Genomic DNA, 19,753 nt, shown 5'->3' with positions numbered 1-19,753 from the left:
GCTCTTTACCCAACCAAAGATCATTAAGAGTTTCTTCTATTTTTTTCTCTAAATTTTAGTGTTTATCTCTTATATTTTAACATAAATATTTTTTAGTTGACTGTGTGTGTGGTATGTGGTAAAGGTCTAAACACATTTATTTGGCATGTAAATATCCACTTGTCCCAGCATTATTTGTTAAAATAGTATCCTCTCCCTACTAAATTGCCTTGGCACTATTATTAAAAATCAAAAGACCATAAATATAAGGATTTATTTCCAGAATCTCATTTCCAGAAACCAATCTTATAAATCAATCTGTTTCGGCCGGGAGTGATGGCTCATGTCTGTAATCCCAGCACTTTGGGAAGCGAAGGCAGGTGGATCACTTGAGGTCAGGAGTTGGAGACCAGCCTGGTCAATATGGTGAAACCCCGTTTCTACTAAAAATACAAAAAATTAGCCGGATGTGGTGGTGGGAGCCTGTAATCCCAGCTATTAGGGAGGCTGAGGCAAGAGAATTGCTTGAGCCTGGGAGGCAGAGGTTGCAGTGAGCAGAGATTGCACCATTGCACTCCAGCCTGCAACAAGAGTTGCAACAAGAGTGCAACTCTGTCTCAAAAGTACATAAACAAATAAATAAAATAAATAAATCTGTTTCATTGATTTCTTTGTCCATCCTTTGATGAATACCATACTATTTTGATTACCTTGGCTTTAGAATGTTTTCAGATCAGATACTGTCCACTTTTGTTCTCTTTCAAAATTGTTTTTGGCTATTCTAGGTATTTTGACTTTCCAAATAAATTTTATTATTAGCTTGTCAAATGCTATTTTAAAAGCTTCCTGGTATTTTAACCATTAGACAAGCTTCCATTTCCAGTTAACCTGAGATGTGATTTACCCTCTCCTCTAAATTATCAAAACAAATACATATAAAAACAAAAGGTAATGTGTTAGACATCAGGCAATGAAGGACAGTAATCCCTGAGGTATGGGGAAAAATGAGTCTTTTGATTCCCTTAAATTATGCCTGGAAAAAGTTTCCAAGTCACAGCATGGATGGGGATACCCAGGAAGATCCCAATGTATTCTCGATAAGGAGATGGACTTGGGGGTCTGAGGAAGCCAAGATGAAGTACTAGAGAAGAAAAGCCTCATAGAGAGAAAAGTCCAGAGAATTGTAGAAGATCCTTCTTCAGTATTAGGTGAATACTAATGAGCAGCTTTCAAAAATGAGGAAGTTAAACATATCTCAGATTGATATCTAAATTCATAAGCCCCATTTGTTACTTATATTGAAGTACAAAAGTGACAATGAAAATATTAAGAATCCAAAAATACGTGTAAGCATAAAAGTATAACTTTATTTGTATGATTTTATGAGATTTAGAAGATGAATGAAAAGGGAAAGTTATATTAATTTGGAAAACATTCCCCAACTTATCGAGACAACTAGAAATACAAATGAGGCAGTGACAATAAAAGCACTTGTCACACTTCCCACCATAAAAATGTACTACTCATTAACCTTTGATGAATTCAGCTCTCCAAGGAATTTTTGTGAATGCATAACTCATGTAGTGAAATTAACAGTCAATGATATATTTAATAACTAAGTGCAAAGTGATTTCAATAGTCTGTGTTTACTCTTCCCATTTTTGCCTTCTGTAAAAGTAATACATTTACGTATATTTGAAAATAAAACTGAAGCAATGCAAATCCAATTTCAAAACATTAAATTTTGTCCTAACAGTACATTGTCATTACCAGGTTGTTCACACTTCCCACCATATGTATGTCAAAAGTGTTTTCAAGTATTAACTTATTAGTCCTCCAACTGTATCTGTAATCCTTAATATTTAAAGTCCTGACATTACTTACAAAGATTTTTATTTTAATTTGGGGAGCATGAAAATAGAAGTTCTGGCATATATTACAGAAGTCCCATCCTTTATAGACATTTTGGCACCAGAGAAAATTTTGTAAAATGAATTCTAATTCACTGATGGATTTCTATTACGCAATTTGAATAAGTACAATCACAATAAAGAAAAAAATTAACTTGGATCCCTACCACACTTTGTACAACAAAATAATTTCCAATTAGTCAAAATTTCAGATCTAAAAGATGAAATAGAAAAAGGTTAGAATTAAATATAATTGAATTTACTTATATTCTTGGGGAGGTCAGAGATTTCTAAGTACCATATTAAAACAATAATGGAAAATTTTGAGATGTTTTGAGTAATTTAAATATATGAAAGTAAAAATTGACAAAATACCATAGATTCAATAAAAAGGTAACTGACAAACCAGGAAAATATATCTATGATATACATAAAGGTTAATGAGCTAAGTAATTTACTAAATAGCTCATAAATCAATTACAAGCTTAAGCCCTAATAAATTAGCAGAAACAACATCTGGGTTAAGGCCCTACAGTTTACAGAAAAGAAAATAAAAAGAATTACCTGAAATCAGAAGCTTTAAATGCCCAACCTCTTTTATTGTTAAAGTATATAAATACAAGTTAAGAACTCAAACCTCAAATTTGACAAGATTGAATACTGGAAAACATATGGAGAAACAGGCACTCTTAGAAACTACTTATGAGTTTTAGGTAGGGTAGAAATGCATGTGTTTCAAATATTCTTTTGCTTATCATTACTTCTTACATTTTATGTTTTTCTTTGTTTAATTCATTCTCCCTGAAATATATCCTCAGGCATCCATTCAGCAAACTTCTGTTTGTGATATAATCAGCCTTTGCTTGAAAATATCTTCATTTCGCCCTCAAACTTGAATGATCATTTGATTAAAGTTTTAGGTAAATAATTCTAAGTTGGAAGTTAACTTTTATTCGTAGTTTGAGAACTCAAATATCTGGCTTCTTTCACTTTTCAAACATTTTGTTATGAAAACCTACCAACACATGGCCTGAGTCCAATTTCAGTTCCCAGTGTGGGAATTCCTGCAGCCTAGGTGAGGTAGCATAAATTCAGCACAGTCTCAGGGTTCTGATCATCTTATCCTACTGGGCATTGCCCTTGGATCCCTTAAATGACCATGACCACACCATTAACTGCCCCTAAACCAACGCAGAAACAGCCACATTTTGAGCATTTGTTTTTCCTTCTATGGTTTTAAGTTTTTTTTTAGATTCTGGCATTCTCGTATTAGTTGGTGCAAAAGTAATTGTGTTTTTCTTCCTCTAAAGGCAAAGGCCAAAACTGCAGTTACAAACTGCAATTACTTTTGCACCAACCTATTCTTCTCTTTTCTTTGATGGATATCAAATAGTAACTTTACCCAGGACCTAAGGTGTTTAGAGTGAAAGTATTTTAAAGTTACATTATTTTACCATATTGCTGAATCCAGATTCACAGCTTTCTTCCATTTTTTTCCCCTGAAATTTATGTCACTGTATATTAGTTCTGAAGTAGCCTAACACTGGATTCTTTTATTTTATTCTAATCTGAGGATCTCTGTCTTTTTACTACTGTGATGTGTTGGTGTTTATGTCAATTACTAACGCATAGCATTTATTTCTACTGTCTTATTTTGTACTTTCTATTTACCATGTATTTTCTTTGTTGCTTCTCTTTTTTTAATTTTTTTCTCTCCTGACTTCTACTGGATAGGTCAACTTTTGTAGCCTGTGGCTCTGTCTTCCAGAACATTAGCTTCTCTGCAGCTTTAGGGTAATTAGCCTGAGTCCAATTTAAGTTCCCAGTTGGAGAATTCCTATAGCCTAGGTAAGGCAGCATAAATTAAGCACAGACTCAGGGTTTTGTTTATTCATGGAAATTGTTTTATCTTTCCAGTAGAGAAAGAACTTCCTTGTCTCTCAAGAGGTTATTTTGCAGAAGTTTTCTTTTTCTCCTTTCCCTGAAAATTCATCGTCCAGATGATGTTCTGTCTTTGTGCAGGGATCTTAGTCCCAAATCTCCATCAGTCAAAGGCCTAGTGCTCCGTTCCTATAGGGAAAGGAAAGCCTGATTCTCTTGGACCTAACGTGGGGTTTGGTAATCATCCACAAGGCCAACACAGCCTCACTTAACTGGTTTGGTGCTCTGATTTTCAATACCTTCTTTGTTTCTGGAAAATGGAACTTCCTTTTTTTCTTATGAGATTAGCTACACATTAAATTTAAATCTGCCATTTCTTCAGTTTGTAATTGAAATGGTTCCAGGTTTGCTTTCCCAGCATGTTGCCAGAACAAGAAAACCATTGTATGAAAATTAAAAACTTTCTATCTAAGGATACCTCAGTATTTACAAAATTAATATAAAATGCTAACAACAATAATATCACAGATACTTTAAATCAAGTAGAAAATATATTAATGCTTCCACACGAAAAAAAATGCCCAACATATGAAAGAACATATGCACAAATGTTACTATGACTAAGAAAAAATTTGAAATATACAGTTAAGTAAAATTCCAAAAAACAAATTAAAACAGACTTTTGTTTTTCAACTTATATTGACAAAAGTTAATACACTTGATAATTATCAATACTGGTGGATACTTTCTGAGATGGGCACTCATACACTGCCAGAATGTTTTGAGAGCTTTAAAAATATATCACTTTGAGAGTATATTACCACAGAGCCCACAGAAATATAAATAACCATCAGAAAATATTACAAACAACACTATGCACACAAACTAGAAAATCTATTAATAGGAGATATGGATAGATTCCTGAACACATACACCCTCCCAACACCAAACCAGGAATAAATTGAATCCCTGAACAGACCAGTAATAAGCTCTGAAATTGAATCAGTAATTAATAGCTTACCAACCAAAAAAGCTCAGGACAAGACAGATTCACAGCCAAGTTCTACCAGAAATACAAAGAAGAGCTGGTAACATTCCTAGTGAAGCTACCCAGAACAATTAGGAGGAGGAACTCCTCCCTAACTCATTCTATGAAACAAGCATCATCCTGATACCAAAACCTGGCAGAGACACGACAAAAAAAGGAAACTTTAGGTCAATATTTTTGATGAAGATAAATGCAAAAATCCTCAACAAAATATCAGCAAACTCTATCCAGCAGCACAACAAAAAACTTATTCACAACGATCAAGTAGGCTTTATCCCTGGGATGCAAGGTTGGTTCAACATACTCAAATCAATAAATATGATTCATCACATAAAAGAACTAAAGACAAAATCCACATGATTATCTCAGTAGATGCAGAAAAAGCTTTCAATAAAATTCAACACCTCTTCATTTTAAAAACTCTCAATGTACTAGGTGTTGAAGGAACATGCCTCAAAATAATAAGAGCCATCCATAGCAAGCCCACAGCCAACATCATACTGAATGAACAAAAGCTGGAAGCATTCCCCATGGAAACCAGCACAAGATAAGGAAGAATGCCCTCTCTCACCATTCCTATCCAAAATAGTATTGGAAGTCCTGGCCAGAGTAATCAGGGAAGAGAAAGAAATAAAGAACATCCAAATAGCAAGAACAGAAATCAAACTATTCCCGTTTGCAGATGACATGATTCAACATCTGGAAAGCCCCATAGTCTCAGCCCAAAAGCTCCTTAAGCTGATAAACAACTTCAGCGAAGTCTCAGGATACAAAATCAATGTGCAAAAATCACTAGCATTCCTATCCTCCAACAATAGTCAAGTTGAGAGACAAATCAGGAATGCAACTCCATTCACAATCACCACAAAAAGAATAAAATACCTAGCAATACAGCAAAACATGGAGGTGAAAGATCTCTACAAGGAGGACTACAAACTGCTGCTCATAGAAATCACAGATGACACAAACAAGTGGAAAAATATTCCATGCTCATGGATAGGAAGAATCAATATTGCTAAAATGGCCATACTGCCCAAAGCAATTTATAGATTCAATGCTCTTTCTATCAAACTGCTAATGACATTCTTCACAGAACTAGAAAAAACTAATTTTAAATTCATATGGAACCAAAAAAGAACCCAAATAGCCAAGGCAATCCTAAGCAAAAAGAACAAAACTGGAAGCATCATGCTACCTGACTTCAAGCTATATCACATGGCTACGATAACAAAAACAGCATGGTCCTGGTAGAAAAAACAGACACATACACAAATGGAACATAATAGAAAGCCCAGAAATAAGGCCATCTGATGAAATAAGGCCCAATAAAATAAGGCCGCCTACAATCATCTGATCTTTGACAAATCTAACAAAAACAAGCAATGGGGAAAAGACTCCCAATCCAATAAATGGTGCTGGGATAACTCGCCAACAATATGGAGAAGATTGAAACTGGACTCCTTCTTTATGCCACATACAAAAATCAACTCAAGATGGATTAAAGACTTAAATATAATACCCAAAACTATAAGAACCCTGGAAGACAACCTAGGCAATACTATCCTGGACCTAGGAATAAGCAAAGATTTCATGATAAAGACACCAAAAGAAAAAATTGACAAGTGGGATCTAATTAAGCTTAAGAGCTTCTTCACAGCAAAAGAAACTGTCAAGAGAGTAACAGATAGCCTATAAAACAGGAGAAAATTTTTGCAAGATATGCATCTGACAAAGGTCTAATATTTAGCATCTGTGAATAACTTAAACAAATTTACACAAAAAAACCTTTAAAAAGTAAGCAAAGGACATGAACAGACACCTTTCAAAACAAAACATACATGTGGCCAATAAGCATATGAAAAAAAAGCTCAACATCACTGATCATTAGAGAAATACAAACCAAAACCACAACGAGATACCATCTCACACAAGTCACATGGGTCATACCATTTGACCCAGCAATCCCATTACTGGGTATATACCCAAAGGAATATAAATCATTCTGTTATAAAGATACATGCATGCATATGTTCATTGCAGCACTATTCACAAAAGCAAAGACATGGAATCAACCTAAATGCCCACCAATGGTAGACTGAATAAAGAAAATGTGGCACATATATACCATGGAATACTATGTGGCCATAAAAAAGAACAAGATCATGTCCTTTCCAGGAACACAGATGAAGCTGGAGACCATTATCCTTTAGCAAACTAATGCAGGAACAAAAAACCAAATACCATATGTTCTCACCTATAAGTGGCAGCTAAATGAGGAGAACACATACATACATACATAGAGGGAAAAAACAGACCCTAGGGACTACCAGAAGGTGGAGGGTGGAAGGAGGAAGAAGATCAGGAAAAATAACTAAGGGGTACTAGGCTTAATATCTGGGTGACAAATAATCTGTACAACAAACCCCCAGACACAAGTTTACTTATATAATCAACCTGCACGTGTATTCCTGAACTTAAAATAAAAGTTAAAAAAAATCACTTTGAGCTAATAATTTAATTTATAAAACTGTCCCCTAAAGATTTAACCAGCTACTGATACACTCAAATTCATTATATAGCCACTATCTAGCCAACACTTTGAAACAAAATGAATATTAAAAAATAGGAACCACACTCTTCTCACTTCTTTGCCCTTTCAAGGAGAGATCCTGAGGGATACTTTCTATCATCATTTCAAAGACCCAAACTGCATAAATAAGAGAAAGAGTTTTACTTATCTAATAGTTAATTCAGTAAAATATATTCAACAGTATACACATAGACTGATTATATTGTTTGCAATATTGATCCTTTTTATGTAATCTTAATATAAGCATATTAAGTAGCTGGGGTTTAGACTGGGCCTTGAAAGAAAAGTGGCAAATAGCAAATAGAAAACATTTTCATTTAGTTAATGAAGGTGATATCTTTATTATTTCTCTTTTCTCTTTTGGATCTTTTAGTGTTGTACTAGGAATATCAACAGCCAGAGAGGGAGCTATAATGTTTAGCAATCAAGACTTGATCTCATTTTGAGTAACATTATTTGAGCATAAAAGTAATGATTTTCTTTCAAATATAGGCTTTTCAAAGATTTTCTCTATACTTTAGTGCAATTTTATTACATCTAAGGACGATGTTTCTCCTCTGCCCCAAGAGAAACAAATTTTCCACTTTATGAAGTCAGCGGGGAGCCAGACTTAATTTATAAAAATTAACTTCACAGGGAACTTTTCCTAAGACTGACTATTGCCACATGAGGAAGTTACAGTCTGGTAATCAAAGGCTCACTTGCAGAAACAAATTAACCCTCTAGCATTAAGATGCCAGTAAAAAACTGAGAAAAAGATGAACTGTACTTTCTCTGAAAAAAACAAGGATTCTCATCTGATTGAGCACCATCTTTACATTTAGGATGGTATTCCTCAAAATCAGTGTGAAAGATTACCTTTTGGGAGTCCAGGAAGAACATATTATAACCTTTATTTGCATTTACTTCTCATCACATCCCTTGTATCTACAGAACAACAATGGGAGAATTTTAAATAGTTATCACCTAATGTAAATGGGAATCTTGATTAAACCATTGCAGTGGCAAATCATTTCACCATATTCATGGGCTATAACCTTTCTGAAAGCTTTAAAGAAATGAAATACAAAGAAAAGGCTTTGTATTTTGCCTTGAAAATAAAAGTGTAAGAAGAAAGCAAAATAAAAGGTCTTTTTTAATCCTACAGAATAATTTTCCTATGTCATGAATCTATTTTATAACAAATTATGGAGACTGTTAATTCCATGTTTCCTTAGTTTTTATGCACACATTCTTTTAAAATATGTAATATAATTAAAACAGAAGTGCTCATTACAATATGGCATCTTAAGATTGTTGCAGGCAGGTGACAATTATGATGTAGTTGCCATTTCTTTGGCATGAGCAAACATGAAAAGTGGCAACATCAGCTTACTGGGAGAGAACCCTGAGATAATAATGGGGTATTCGCTAGAAAAATGTTGCCCATGAATTTGATGACCCTGAGTTAGAAGGTAATTCAGGAAAGTCAGATGCTAGAAGTGAAGAAGCTTCAGAATAGGTTAACTCATTTATCTCACTTTTACTTTCTTTTTTATGCATGTACAAGAGTGACATACAATAAAAGTCTATAGTTAAGTAACTATAAGATTTCCTCCAATAAGTAGAAAACAAAAATTTTAAGTGATAAGGAAGCATTGTATCAGTTTTATTGGCAGCATATTTTCTTTCCTATTAGTACCTAAAACAATGACTGTACAATGAACAATACCTTAGACAGATTCAATGAAATATGATACGCCCACTATAACACACATGCTCTAGGTTATAAGAGAAAAACAATCTTGGCATTTGGTCTTTATCTTTTGCTTTTCTTCTGCTCTTTTCAGTGTCAGTATGTGTATGTTAATATAAACCCCCTCATGCTGCTCCTTATGGCTCTATTTCAAGTACTGGGAAATAAAATAAACAGAATAAGCTATCAGACTCCCCAGTAAAAGGCAGAGATAAATAATGCTCAAAGCAGGCAATATACATACTTACGTAATGCAAGCAATATCAAAAATAATACCACAAAGTATTTTGAAATGGAACATAAACGAAGTCATAAATGGAATCTAAGGTACAACAGAAAAGATGTATTTTACAAGAGATTTGGAAAGTATTATCATAGAAGTGAATGTCTTTAGGAAGATAGTGATGCAGATCTTAAGGGCATAAGAAAAGAATATCTTATAGCTGATGTGAACAACAGCCTGCAAATTCTGGCATGCAAGCTTTCATCATGATTTGGGGAAATCACTTCCAATCATTTTCCAGTTCCCAAGCTAAATGTGCTGGGCTTGTTCTCGAGGCACATTTTAAAGGTACTGAGGACACCATTCCAGTCACCAGCCATCTGTCCACACTGGAAACCACCAACATATTTATTGGCTTTGCACACACAAGGTTCCTTCAGTGGCTCTGGTGCTCCTTTGACACATTTGGGACACAGATTCTTGGGGTGGGCTGTGAATACTTGGGCTCTGAGCCTAGTAAACTTAATACTCATCCTAGCCAACCAACAATTACCCACCTTCCTGGTGCACAGCCAAAACGCTGAGCACTGTTCTCGGCTGCTCATATCCTTCTCAGGCTGGGGAAGAAAACTTGACTTTCTTTCTCATTTTTCTCAGTCATTCTCTTTTACTCAAACCCTTCTGGGACACCTACAGTCTCTCTTCAAATGGTTTGGGCTTTTACAAAAGACTAGAGAATCTCAGATTTACACAGATGCTGAATTATAAAAGGGCCCTGTAGCTGCTTAAAAGGAAAGGGATGCTAAGGAGATATATAGGGAAGACACACACCAATTACAAATTATGGTGCCACATTTATGCCGGCATCTCTTACCTTCAGCTGTGCATTTCCTGGGTAATGTCAATTAATCACAACAGTAGCCAAGAACAGCACAGTCCTGTTGCAGTAATCGCTTGAAATGCACTTGCTCACAGACTACAAAGCTGCCCAAGTCACTAAAAATACCACTGGACCATTGTGTTTATTACCATAGAAAGTGATAAATCATTGAAATATTTTGAAAATTTTTAAGTTAGGAGATATTTGTTAGGTATTGTCGAAATGCTAATCTTGTCTTTTTAAATCCTAGAAGTCAGTCTGTACTTTGCATCATTTTACCACTGTAATCCTGAAGTGAAACAACCATGGCGAAATAGTGCAGTGGAAGGAAGTTGTAGAATGCCAGTTTATGAGTTTGTTTATTCTGCAGAAATTTTACTGCTGCTCAAACTGACTGCTTCTTTAGTGCCTTAAATCAAACAGCATAATCTGTGGACTCAAGATCAGAACAATAAACTTCACTGAATTTATAGGCTCAGGAGAACAGCATTCAATAGGGCCTTTTATTATGACCCTATCCTGACAATGTTTTTCTGACTTTCATTGCTTCAAGAATTCATAGGAGAAATGGCAAAGCAGTATGTTGTTTTGAGTGTGAGCCCTACCCCCACTGTTAATCACACCAAATATTGAAGAATACAACTCAGATAGGAGAGCACTACACAGGGGGACCTCTAAGGTGGGTGCAGAAAATTGTTCTGCTTCATGTTAACAAACACATTTTGAAAAATGGAGATGTAGAGCCATTTAATCATAATGCTCAGCTTTCTCACTTACAGACCTTGCATATTAGAATTATTACTCATCACTGGGGTGTTGATGGATGACATATACAGGTGAGTTATATAAGGACATAGAAACCAGCATAAAGAGGGCAGGACAGTGCAGTTTAGAGTGGTTTTCCAGATTTTATATAATTTTGTACAAAGGAAACCTTTTAAAAATCTCACTTTTAATTAATTAATTAATCTCAATTTCCATTAATTTATTATTTATTAATTTAATATATAATCATATTAATGTTATGTTATGTAATTATATAGCAAACAATAGAAATGGACAGAAGAAATAGGTAAGATAAAAATAAATACAAATATATTTCTAACGATTTCCACTGGTGGTGTTCACTGGCTTTGTAATCATGGAAACCCAAGTTGGAGTTTTCCTGATGCTATTAACAATCCGTATGAATCTGAGCAATTTTTGTAAGTTCTCTTGGCCTTATGGGGTTAGTAGTTAGCACAGGTTGTGGGCCCATAGCAAAAGCAGCTCTCATAATGATGATGATGATGATGATGTTTCTGGTTATCATTACCTTCCAGAGATTAGATAAACGTGGGAAGGATAGTCAAAGAACAGCCATAACTCCCCGCCTCCACCACCATCAAGGGGTTTCTGACTTGATCTTAAATAACTTTATTGAGAGGGAAACTTTGCCTTCCAACTCTTTTGCTTTGAGAAAAATTACAGGTTGAGATACAGAGTAATTTCTTTGTCCTCTTGTTCATAATCATTTCTATAAAAATATGCTAAAAATTTAGGATTGTGGGAGTAAGGCAGGAAGTTGCTGTCTGGGTCTTTAGCGCCTTTGAAATGAAGTTAACACTGGAAGGAGAGAATGCTCTGGTAAACCTGAATATCAATTTGCAGATAATTGACATCTCTCTTTTACTGACTCAATCCATAAACACAGTATGTCTATTTAGATTTTTATTTGTTAGTTTCTAGTATCAGCATTTTGTTTACAGCATAAAGGTCCTGGACATGTTTTTTAGGTTTTCAACTAAGTTGTGTGTGTTTTGTTTGGTTGGTTGGTTAATGATGAAATGGTATTCTAACTTCAGTTTCAACAGGTTCACTGCTAGAATATAGAAATAGAGTTGATTTTTGCATGTTGACCTTGTGTCCTGAGACTGCTGAACTTATCTAATTAATTCTAAGAGAGTTTGGTTAATTGAATTTTCCACATTCATGCCATCTGCAAACAGGGGCAGTTTCTTTTTTATTTTTATTTTTCCTAATCTGTATGCCTTTTTTTTTTCTTGCTTTATTGTGCTGGCCAGAAATTCCAGCATGACCACTGAATAGCAGTGGTGAGAGCAGACATTCTTACCTTTTTTTTTTCTGTTCTTAGGGGAAAAACATTTAGTCATAGTAATTAACTATAATGTCAGCCGTTAAGTTTTTTGTAAATATTTGTTATCAAGATCAGAAAATTGACCACTATTTCCAGATTTCTGAGAGTTTTTGTCATGAATAGGTGTTGAATTTTGTCAAATGCTCTTTCTGAATCTGTTGATAAAGTCATGTTATTGTTCCTTGGCCTGTTAATATGATTTTATTGCTTAATTTTACAATATTAAAACAACCTTGACCCCTGTAATAAAGCATACTTGGTCATAGTGTATAATTCTTTTTATATATTGCTAAATCCACTAATGTCTTATTAAGGATTTCTGCATTATTTTTGAGAGGGATATTGATCTGTCATTTTCTTTTTTTAGTCTGGTTTGGTTTGGTATCATGTTGTGCTGGTCTCCATTTGCTTGGTAGATCTTCCTCCATCCTTTTATTTTGAGCCTATGTGTGTCTCTGCACGTGAGATGGGTTTCCTGAATACAGCACACTGATGGGTCTTGACTCTTTATCCAATTTGCCAGTCTGTGTCTTTTAATTGGAGAATTTAGTCCATTTACATTTAAAGTTAATATTGTTATGTGTGAATTTGATCCTGTCATTATGATGTTAGCTGGTGATTTTGCTCGTTAGTTGATGCAGTTTCTTCCTAGTCTCGATGATCTTTACATTTTGGCATGATTTGGCAGTGGCTGGTACTGGTTGTTCCTTTCCATGTTTAGCGCTTCCTTCAGGAGCTCTTTTAGGACAGGCCTGGTGGTGACAAAATCTCTCAGCATTTGCTTGTCTGTAAAGTATTTTATTTCTCCTTCACTTATGAAGCTTAGTTTGGCTGGATATGAAATTCTGGGTTGAAAATTCTTTTCTTTAAGAATGTTGAATATTGGCCCCCACTCTCTTCTGGCTTGTAGGGTTTCTGCCAAGAGATCTGCTGTTAGTCTGATGGGCTTCCCTTTGAGGGTAACCCGACCTTTCTCTCTGGCTGCCCTTAATATTTTTTCCTTCATTTCAACTTTGGTGAATCTGACAATTATGTGTCTTGGAGTTGCTCTTCTCGAGGAGTATCTTTGTGGCGTTCTCTGTATTTCCTGAATCTGAACGTTGGCCTGCCTTGCTAGATTGGGGAAGTTCTCCTGGATAATATCCTGCAGAGTGTTTTCCAACTTGGTTCCATTCTCCCCATCACTTTCAGGTACACCAATCAGACGTAGATTTGGTCCTTTCACATAGTCCCATATTTCTTGGAGGCTTTGCTCATTTCTTTTTATTCTTTTTTCTCTAAACTTCCCTTCTCGCTTCATTTCATTCATTTCATCTTCCATTGCTGATACCCTTTCTTCCAGTTGATCGCATCGGCTCCTGAGGCTTCTGCATTCTTCACATAGTTCTCGAGCCTTGGTTTTCAGCTCCATCAGCTCCTTTAAGCACTTCTCTGTATTGGTTATTCTAGTTATACATTCTTCTAAATTTTTTTCAAGGTTTTCAACTTCTTTGCCTTTGGTTTGAATGTCCTCCCGTAGCTCAGAGTAATTTGATCGTCTGAAGCCTTCTTCTCTCAGCTCGTCAAAGTCATTCTCCATCCGGCTTTGTTCTGTTGCTGGTGAGGAGCTGCGTTCCTTTGGATGAGGAGAGGCGCTCTGATTTTTAGAGCTTCCAGTTTTTCTGTTCTGTTTTTTCCCCATCTTTGTGGTTTTATCTACTTTTGGTCTTTGATGATGGTGATGTACAGATGGGTTTTCGGTGTGGATGTCCTTTCTGTTTGTTAGTTTTCCTTCTAACAGACAGGACCCTCAGCTGCAGGTCTGTTGGAATACCCTGCCGTGTGAGGTGTCAGTGTGCCCCTGCTGGGGGGTGCCTCCCAGTTAGGCTGCTCGGGGGTCAGGGGTCAGGGACCCACTTGAGGAGGCAGTCTGCCGGTTCTCAGATCTCCAGCTGGGTGCTGGGAGAACCACTGCTCCCTTCAAAGCTGTCAGACAGGGACATTTAAGTCTGCAGAGGTTACTGCTGTCTTTTTGTTTGTCTGTGCCCTGCCCCCAGAGGTGGAGCCTACAGAGGCAGGCAGGCCTCCTTGAGCTGTGGTGGGCTCCACCCAGTTCGAGCTTCCCGGCTGCTTTGTTTATCTAAGCAAGCCTGGGCAATGGCGGCCGCCCCTCCCCCAGCCTCGCTGCCACCTTGCAGTTTGATCTCAGACTGCTGTGCTGGCAATCAGCGAGACTCCGTGGGCGTAGGACCCTCGGAGCCAGGTGCAGGATATAATCTCGTGGTGCACCGCTTTTTAAGCCGGTCCGAAAAGCGCAATATTCGGGTGGGAGTGACCCGATTTTCCAGGTGCGTCCGTCACCCCTTTCTTTGATTCGGAAAAGGAACTCCCTGACCCCTTGCGCTTCCCAGGTGAGGCAATGCCTCGCCCTGCTTCGGCTCGCGCACGGTGCGTGCACCCACTGGCCTGCGCCCACTGTCTGGCACTCCCTAGTGAGATGAACCCGGTACCTCAGATGGAAATGCAGAAATCACCGTCTTCTGCGTCGGTCGCGCTGGGAGCTGTAGACGGGAGCTGTTCCTAATCAGCCATCTTGGCTCCTCCCTGTGCTGGTCTTATAAAAGATTATTCTCTTTCTGGCAGAGACTTTGTAGAATTGATGTTAATTCTATTTTAAACATCTGGTGAAATACTCTAGTAAAACCATCTAAACCTGGAGATTTCTTTTTGAGGGGTGTCTACTTATGAGTTTAATTTCCATAATAATTACATGGCTATTTAAATTATCCATTTCATAATGAATGCATTGTGGTTGTTTGTGTTTTTAAGGATTGGTCCATTTTTTCAAAGTGGCTAAATTGATGGGTGTAAAGATGTTTACAGTATTTCCTTACCATTCTTTCCATTCCTTCAGAGTCTCTGATAATATTTGCTATTTCATTCTTAATATTAGCATTTTGTGTCATTTTTTTTAGTCATGCTAGAAGTTTGCAAATTTTATTGATATTTTCAAAGAAGCAGCTTTTTGTTTCACTGATTTTTTAAATTTTTTTTGTTTTCAATTTTGTTAATTTATAATTTTATCTTTATTATTTTCTTCCTTCTGCTTGCTTGGTCTACTTTAACTTTTTTTTTTTAAGTTTCTTGAGGGACTTAGATTATTGATTTTGGAACTTTACCCTTTTCTAATATAAGCATTTAGTCCTATGAATTTCCCTCACAGCATTGTTTTAGCTTAATACCACAAATTTAGATGTTGCATTTTCATTTCTATTCAGTCCAATGTATCTTTTAAATTTTCCTTTAAGACTTCTTCTTTGACTCATGGATTATTATGTAGTATGTTGTTTAGTTTCTAAGTGTTTGGATATTTTCTCATTGTCTTCCTGTAACTGATTTCTAGTTCGATTCCATTGTGATAAAGAAAGCAGTCTGTGTGGTTTTAATTCCTTTAAATTTCTCAGTGTTTGCTTTATGGCCAAGGATATGTTCTATCTTGGTAATATGTTCTGTGGTAATTTGAAAAGGCAGTGTATTCTTCTGTGGTTGAGTGGAGTGTTCTATAAATGCAATTAGACCCTGTTGGTTGTTGGCGGCATTGAATTGTTCTATATATCTTTGCTGAATTTGTGTCTAAGTTGTTTAATTAGTTATTGAGAAGAGATTTTAAAGACTCCAACTATAATTGTAAATTTGTCTATTTCTCCTTTAAGTTATATCACTTTTTGCTTCATATAGTTTGTAGCCTTGATATTAGGTGAATAAACATTAAGGATTACTATGTCTTCTAAAAAGATTGACTCTTTTATCATTAAATAATATTCCTTTCCATCTTAGACAATTTTCTTTGCTCTGAAGAAATTTTCTTTACTTTATCTGATATTAATACAGTTACTCCTGCTTTCGATTAATGTTTGCTTGCTATATTGCTTTCACCTACTTATATTGTGATATTTGAAATCAATGTATTTAAACAACATACAGTTGGGTCTTTTTTTGTTTACATCCTATTAATCTTTGTCTTATAATTGGTAGACTTAGACCATTTATACTTAGTGTAATTATTCATATGTTATGGCAAAAATCCATCATTTTTTAATAAACTTTTAATATTAGAATAGTTTTCTATTTGCCAAAAAAGTGAAGATATTATATATATTCAATGCCTGTTTTCCCCTATTATTAACATCTTACATTAGTATGATATGTTGGTTATAATTTGTGGATAAATATTGATATATTCACATTGGTGAATATTAAATAAAGTCCTTTCTCTGTATTCAGTTTCCTTAGTTTTAATGTTATTTTTCTGTTTTAGGATGCCATCCAGGAACCACATTACACTTAGTTGTTATGTTTCCCTAGGCTCCTCTTGACTGTGTCAGTTTCTCAGACTTCCATTGTTTTTGGTGTTTTTGACAGTTTGAGGAGTACTAGTCAGGTATTTTGTAAAATGTTCCTCAATTTGGCTTTGTCTGACATTTCTCTCAAGATTAGACTGGAGTTAAGAGTTTGGGGAAGGAAGACCACAGAAGTAAGCACCATTCTTATGACATCATATAAATGGTACTATCAACATAATTTGTCACTTTTAATGTTAACCTTGGTCACCTAGTGAGATAGTGTTTTGCATGTTTCTAAAGTATAAACTCGTTCTCCCTGCCTGACTTCCATACACTACTCTTTGGAAGGACATGTGTGTCCCTCATACTTAAGTAGTAAGGAATATGCTCCACTTCCTTGAGGGTGAAATATCTATATAAATTTTTAAAATTCTTCTGTATGAGACATTTGTCTCTTCTCCACTCATTTATTTAATCGTTATTTACATCAGTATGAACTCATTATTATTTATTTTATACTTTGATTTATAATTCAGTATTGCTTTATTTATGTATTTACTCAGATTACTCTAACTTTGAGCACTGGAAACATTTTCAGTTGGTTCTTGTGTTCCTTTGGCATACTCATCATTGTGAGTTCATTGTTGTTGTTGTTGTTTCCTCTAGTTGATTTTTGGTTCTGCCTGAATTATTCATCTACCCACATTTTTCTGCATCTGGGGATGATGCAAACCAAAACCAGAACATAACCACATTTTTCTTATTTCCCCTGAACCTCTCAGGAGGCTATTGTATATAGCACAACATTTCTGCAGATGCCATGGTAACAAGGATAGAGACTTCACAGCTTAGCGTCTGTCACACTGCTTCCCACGCTGTTCTTGGGTCACACCTACTATGGGGAATTTTTCAAGGTGGAAATCTCTTATAAAGATCTTGCCCCAACCTCCCAACCTCACCAGCTGCTAAGGCTCCCAGAGTCTCCTCACATTTCCCTACAACTCCATCTGCTACCCACTCCCAAAACGTTAGATCTTTCAGACCAAGTTTCCACATCCCCACCCTCAGTTCACACCTTCTGAGTGCTGTCTTCCTCCCATCTGATGCCACCTTCCTCTAGAACATTCATAGGAAAGGGGGCTTGTCATCTCATGTGCATTCCAGTGTTTAAATTAAAATGCTGAATGATGGTTGTATAAATCCTCATAATCACAGTACTAAGCTCTTAACAAACAGCTAAAAACACTCTAACTACTCTGTTGAATGGTTGTTTTTCTGGCACCTATACCCCACAGGTATGACTGTGAGTACACTTCTTCTAGGACCTTGGCCCTGCCGGCATTGCCTCCACCCTAGCACCCCCATCAGACATCCATCCCCCCAAAAATGGCTGCACAGATGGCCATTTCTCTGTCCAACACAAGAATTTCTCTCCTTTGTGTCCCTTTCCTGCAGCTTGGCCATGTACCTCCTATCGCCACAGGGCATTGCCTTGAAGAGGCTCCATTCCAGTGAGACACACCTGGGTTGAAATCGCAGCTCGAAACTTCACAGTTGTGTGATCTTAGCCAGGTTCCATTTCCTTCAGAGCTTGAGTTTTCTCATCTTTGAAACAAAGTGCCTCTGCTTTCGCCGTGATAAGGTAAGACTCTCTTCTATTCTGCTCTGAAACTTCATGATACACAGCTCAGCATGACAGCTTGTTCCACATATTGAATAGCCACTGACTACTCACTCTTCTCTCTCTTCCCTGTGAACAGCAAACCCACCTCTCACCTGTTCCAACTCTCTCTGTACCTCTACTCTTCAATAAGCCACCCCAAACAACATGTCATTCCCCAAAAGGCCTTGACACGGGGAGTAAGTTGCTCTCTAAAATATTTTTCCTCTCCTGCTGGACAACCCGGAAAAATATAAACCTCCCTCAGTCTGCAGTTCAAACATCACATTCACCTACTCACCTTCCCTGAAGTACCCACATATTCTTCTCATAAGCAACTAGTATAGACCCTATGTCTACAAGAACCTCCTTAAAACATGATGCTGAGATTGGACTTCAATTGATTCCATCACCCAGGTACTGAGCATAGTACCCAATAGTTAGGTTTTCAATCCTTTCCCCTCTCCCTCCTTCCTTTCTTTTGGAGTCCCTAGTGTCTATCGTTGCCATCTTAATGTCCATGAGTACCCATTGTTTATCTCCCACTTATAAATGAGAACATGTGTATTTTGTATTCTGTTTCCATATTAATTCACTTAGGATAATGGCCTCCAGCTGCACCCATGTTGTTGCAAAAGACACAGTTTCATTCTTTTTTATGACTGCATAGTGTTCTGTGGTATATATGTACCATATTTTCCTTATCCAATTCACTGTTGAAGGGCACCTAGGTTGATTCCATGTCTTTGTTACTGTGAATAGTGCTACAATAAACATATGAGTGCATGTGTCTTTCTGGTAGAACAATTTATTTTTCTTTGAGTATATACCCAGTAACAGGACTGATGATAGTTCTAAGTTCTTTGAGAAATCTACAGAATGCTTTCCACAGTTGTTGAACTAATTTACATTCCTACCAACAGTGTGTAAGAGTTCCCTTTTTTCCACAGCCTTGCCAGCATCTGCTGTTTTTTTCACATTTTATTACTAGCCATTCTGACTGATGTGAGATGGTATCTCACTGTGGTTTTGATTTGCATTTCTCTGATGCTTAGTGATGATGAGCATTTTTTCATATGCTTGCTGGCCGTGTGTATGTTTTCTTTTGAGAAGTGTCTGTTTGTTTCTTTCACCCATTATTAATGGGATTATTTGGATTTTGCTGATTCAATTGTTTAAGTTTCTTATTGATTCTGGATATCAGACCTTTGTCAGATGCACACTTTGAGAATATTTTTCCCATTCTGTAGATTGTCTGTTTACTCTGTTGATAGTTTCTTTTGCTGTGCAGAAGTTCTTTGGTTTAATTAGGTCTACTCGTCAATTTTTGGTTTTGTTGCAATTGCTTTTGAGGACTTAATCATGAAATCTTTCCCAAGGCTGATGTC

Source organism: Pan paniscus, chromosome 8 (genome assembly GCF_029289425.2).
Source record: "Pan paniscus chromosome 8, NHGRI_mPanPan1-v2.0_pri, whole genome shotgun sequence".
In the NCBI taxonomy this organism is placed as follows: Eukaryota; Metazoa; Chordata; class Mammalia; order Primates; family Hominidae; genus Pan; species Pan paniscus.
Note: the sequence above shows the minus strand (reverse complement) of the source record.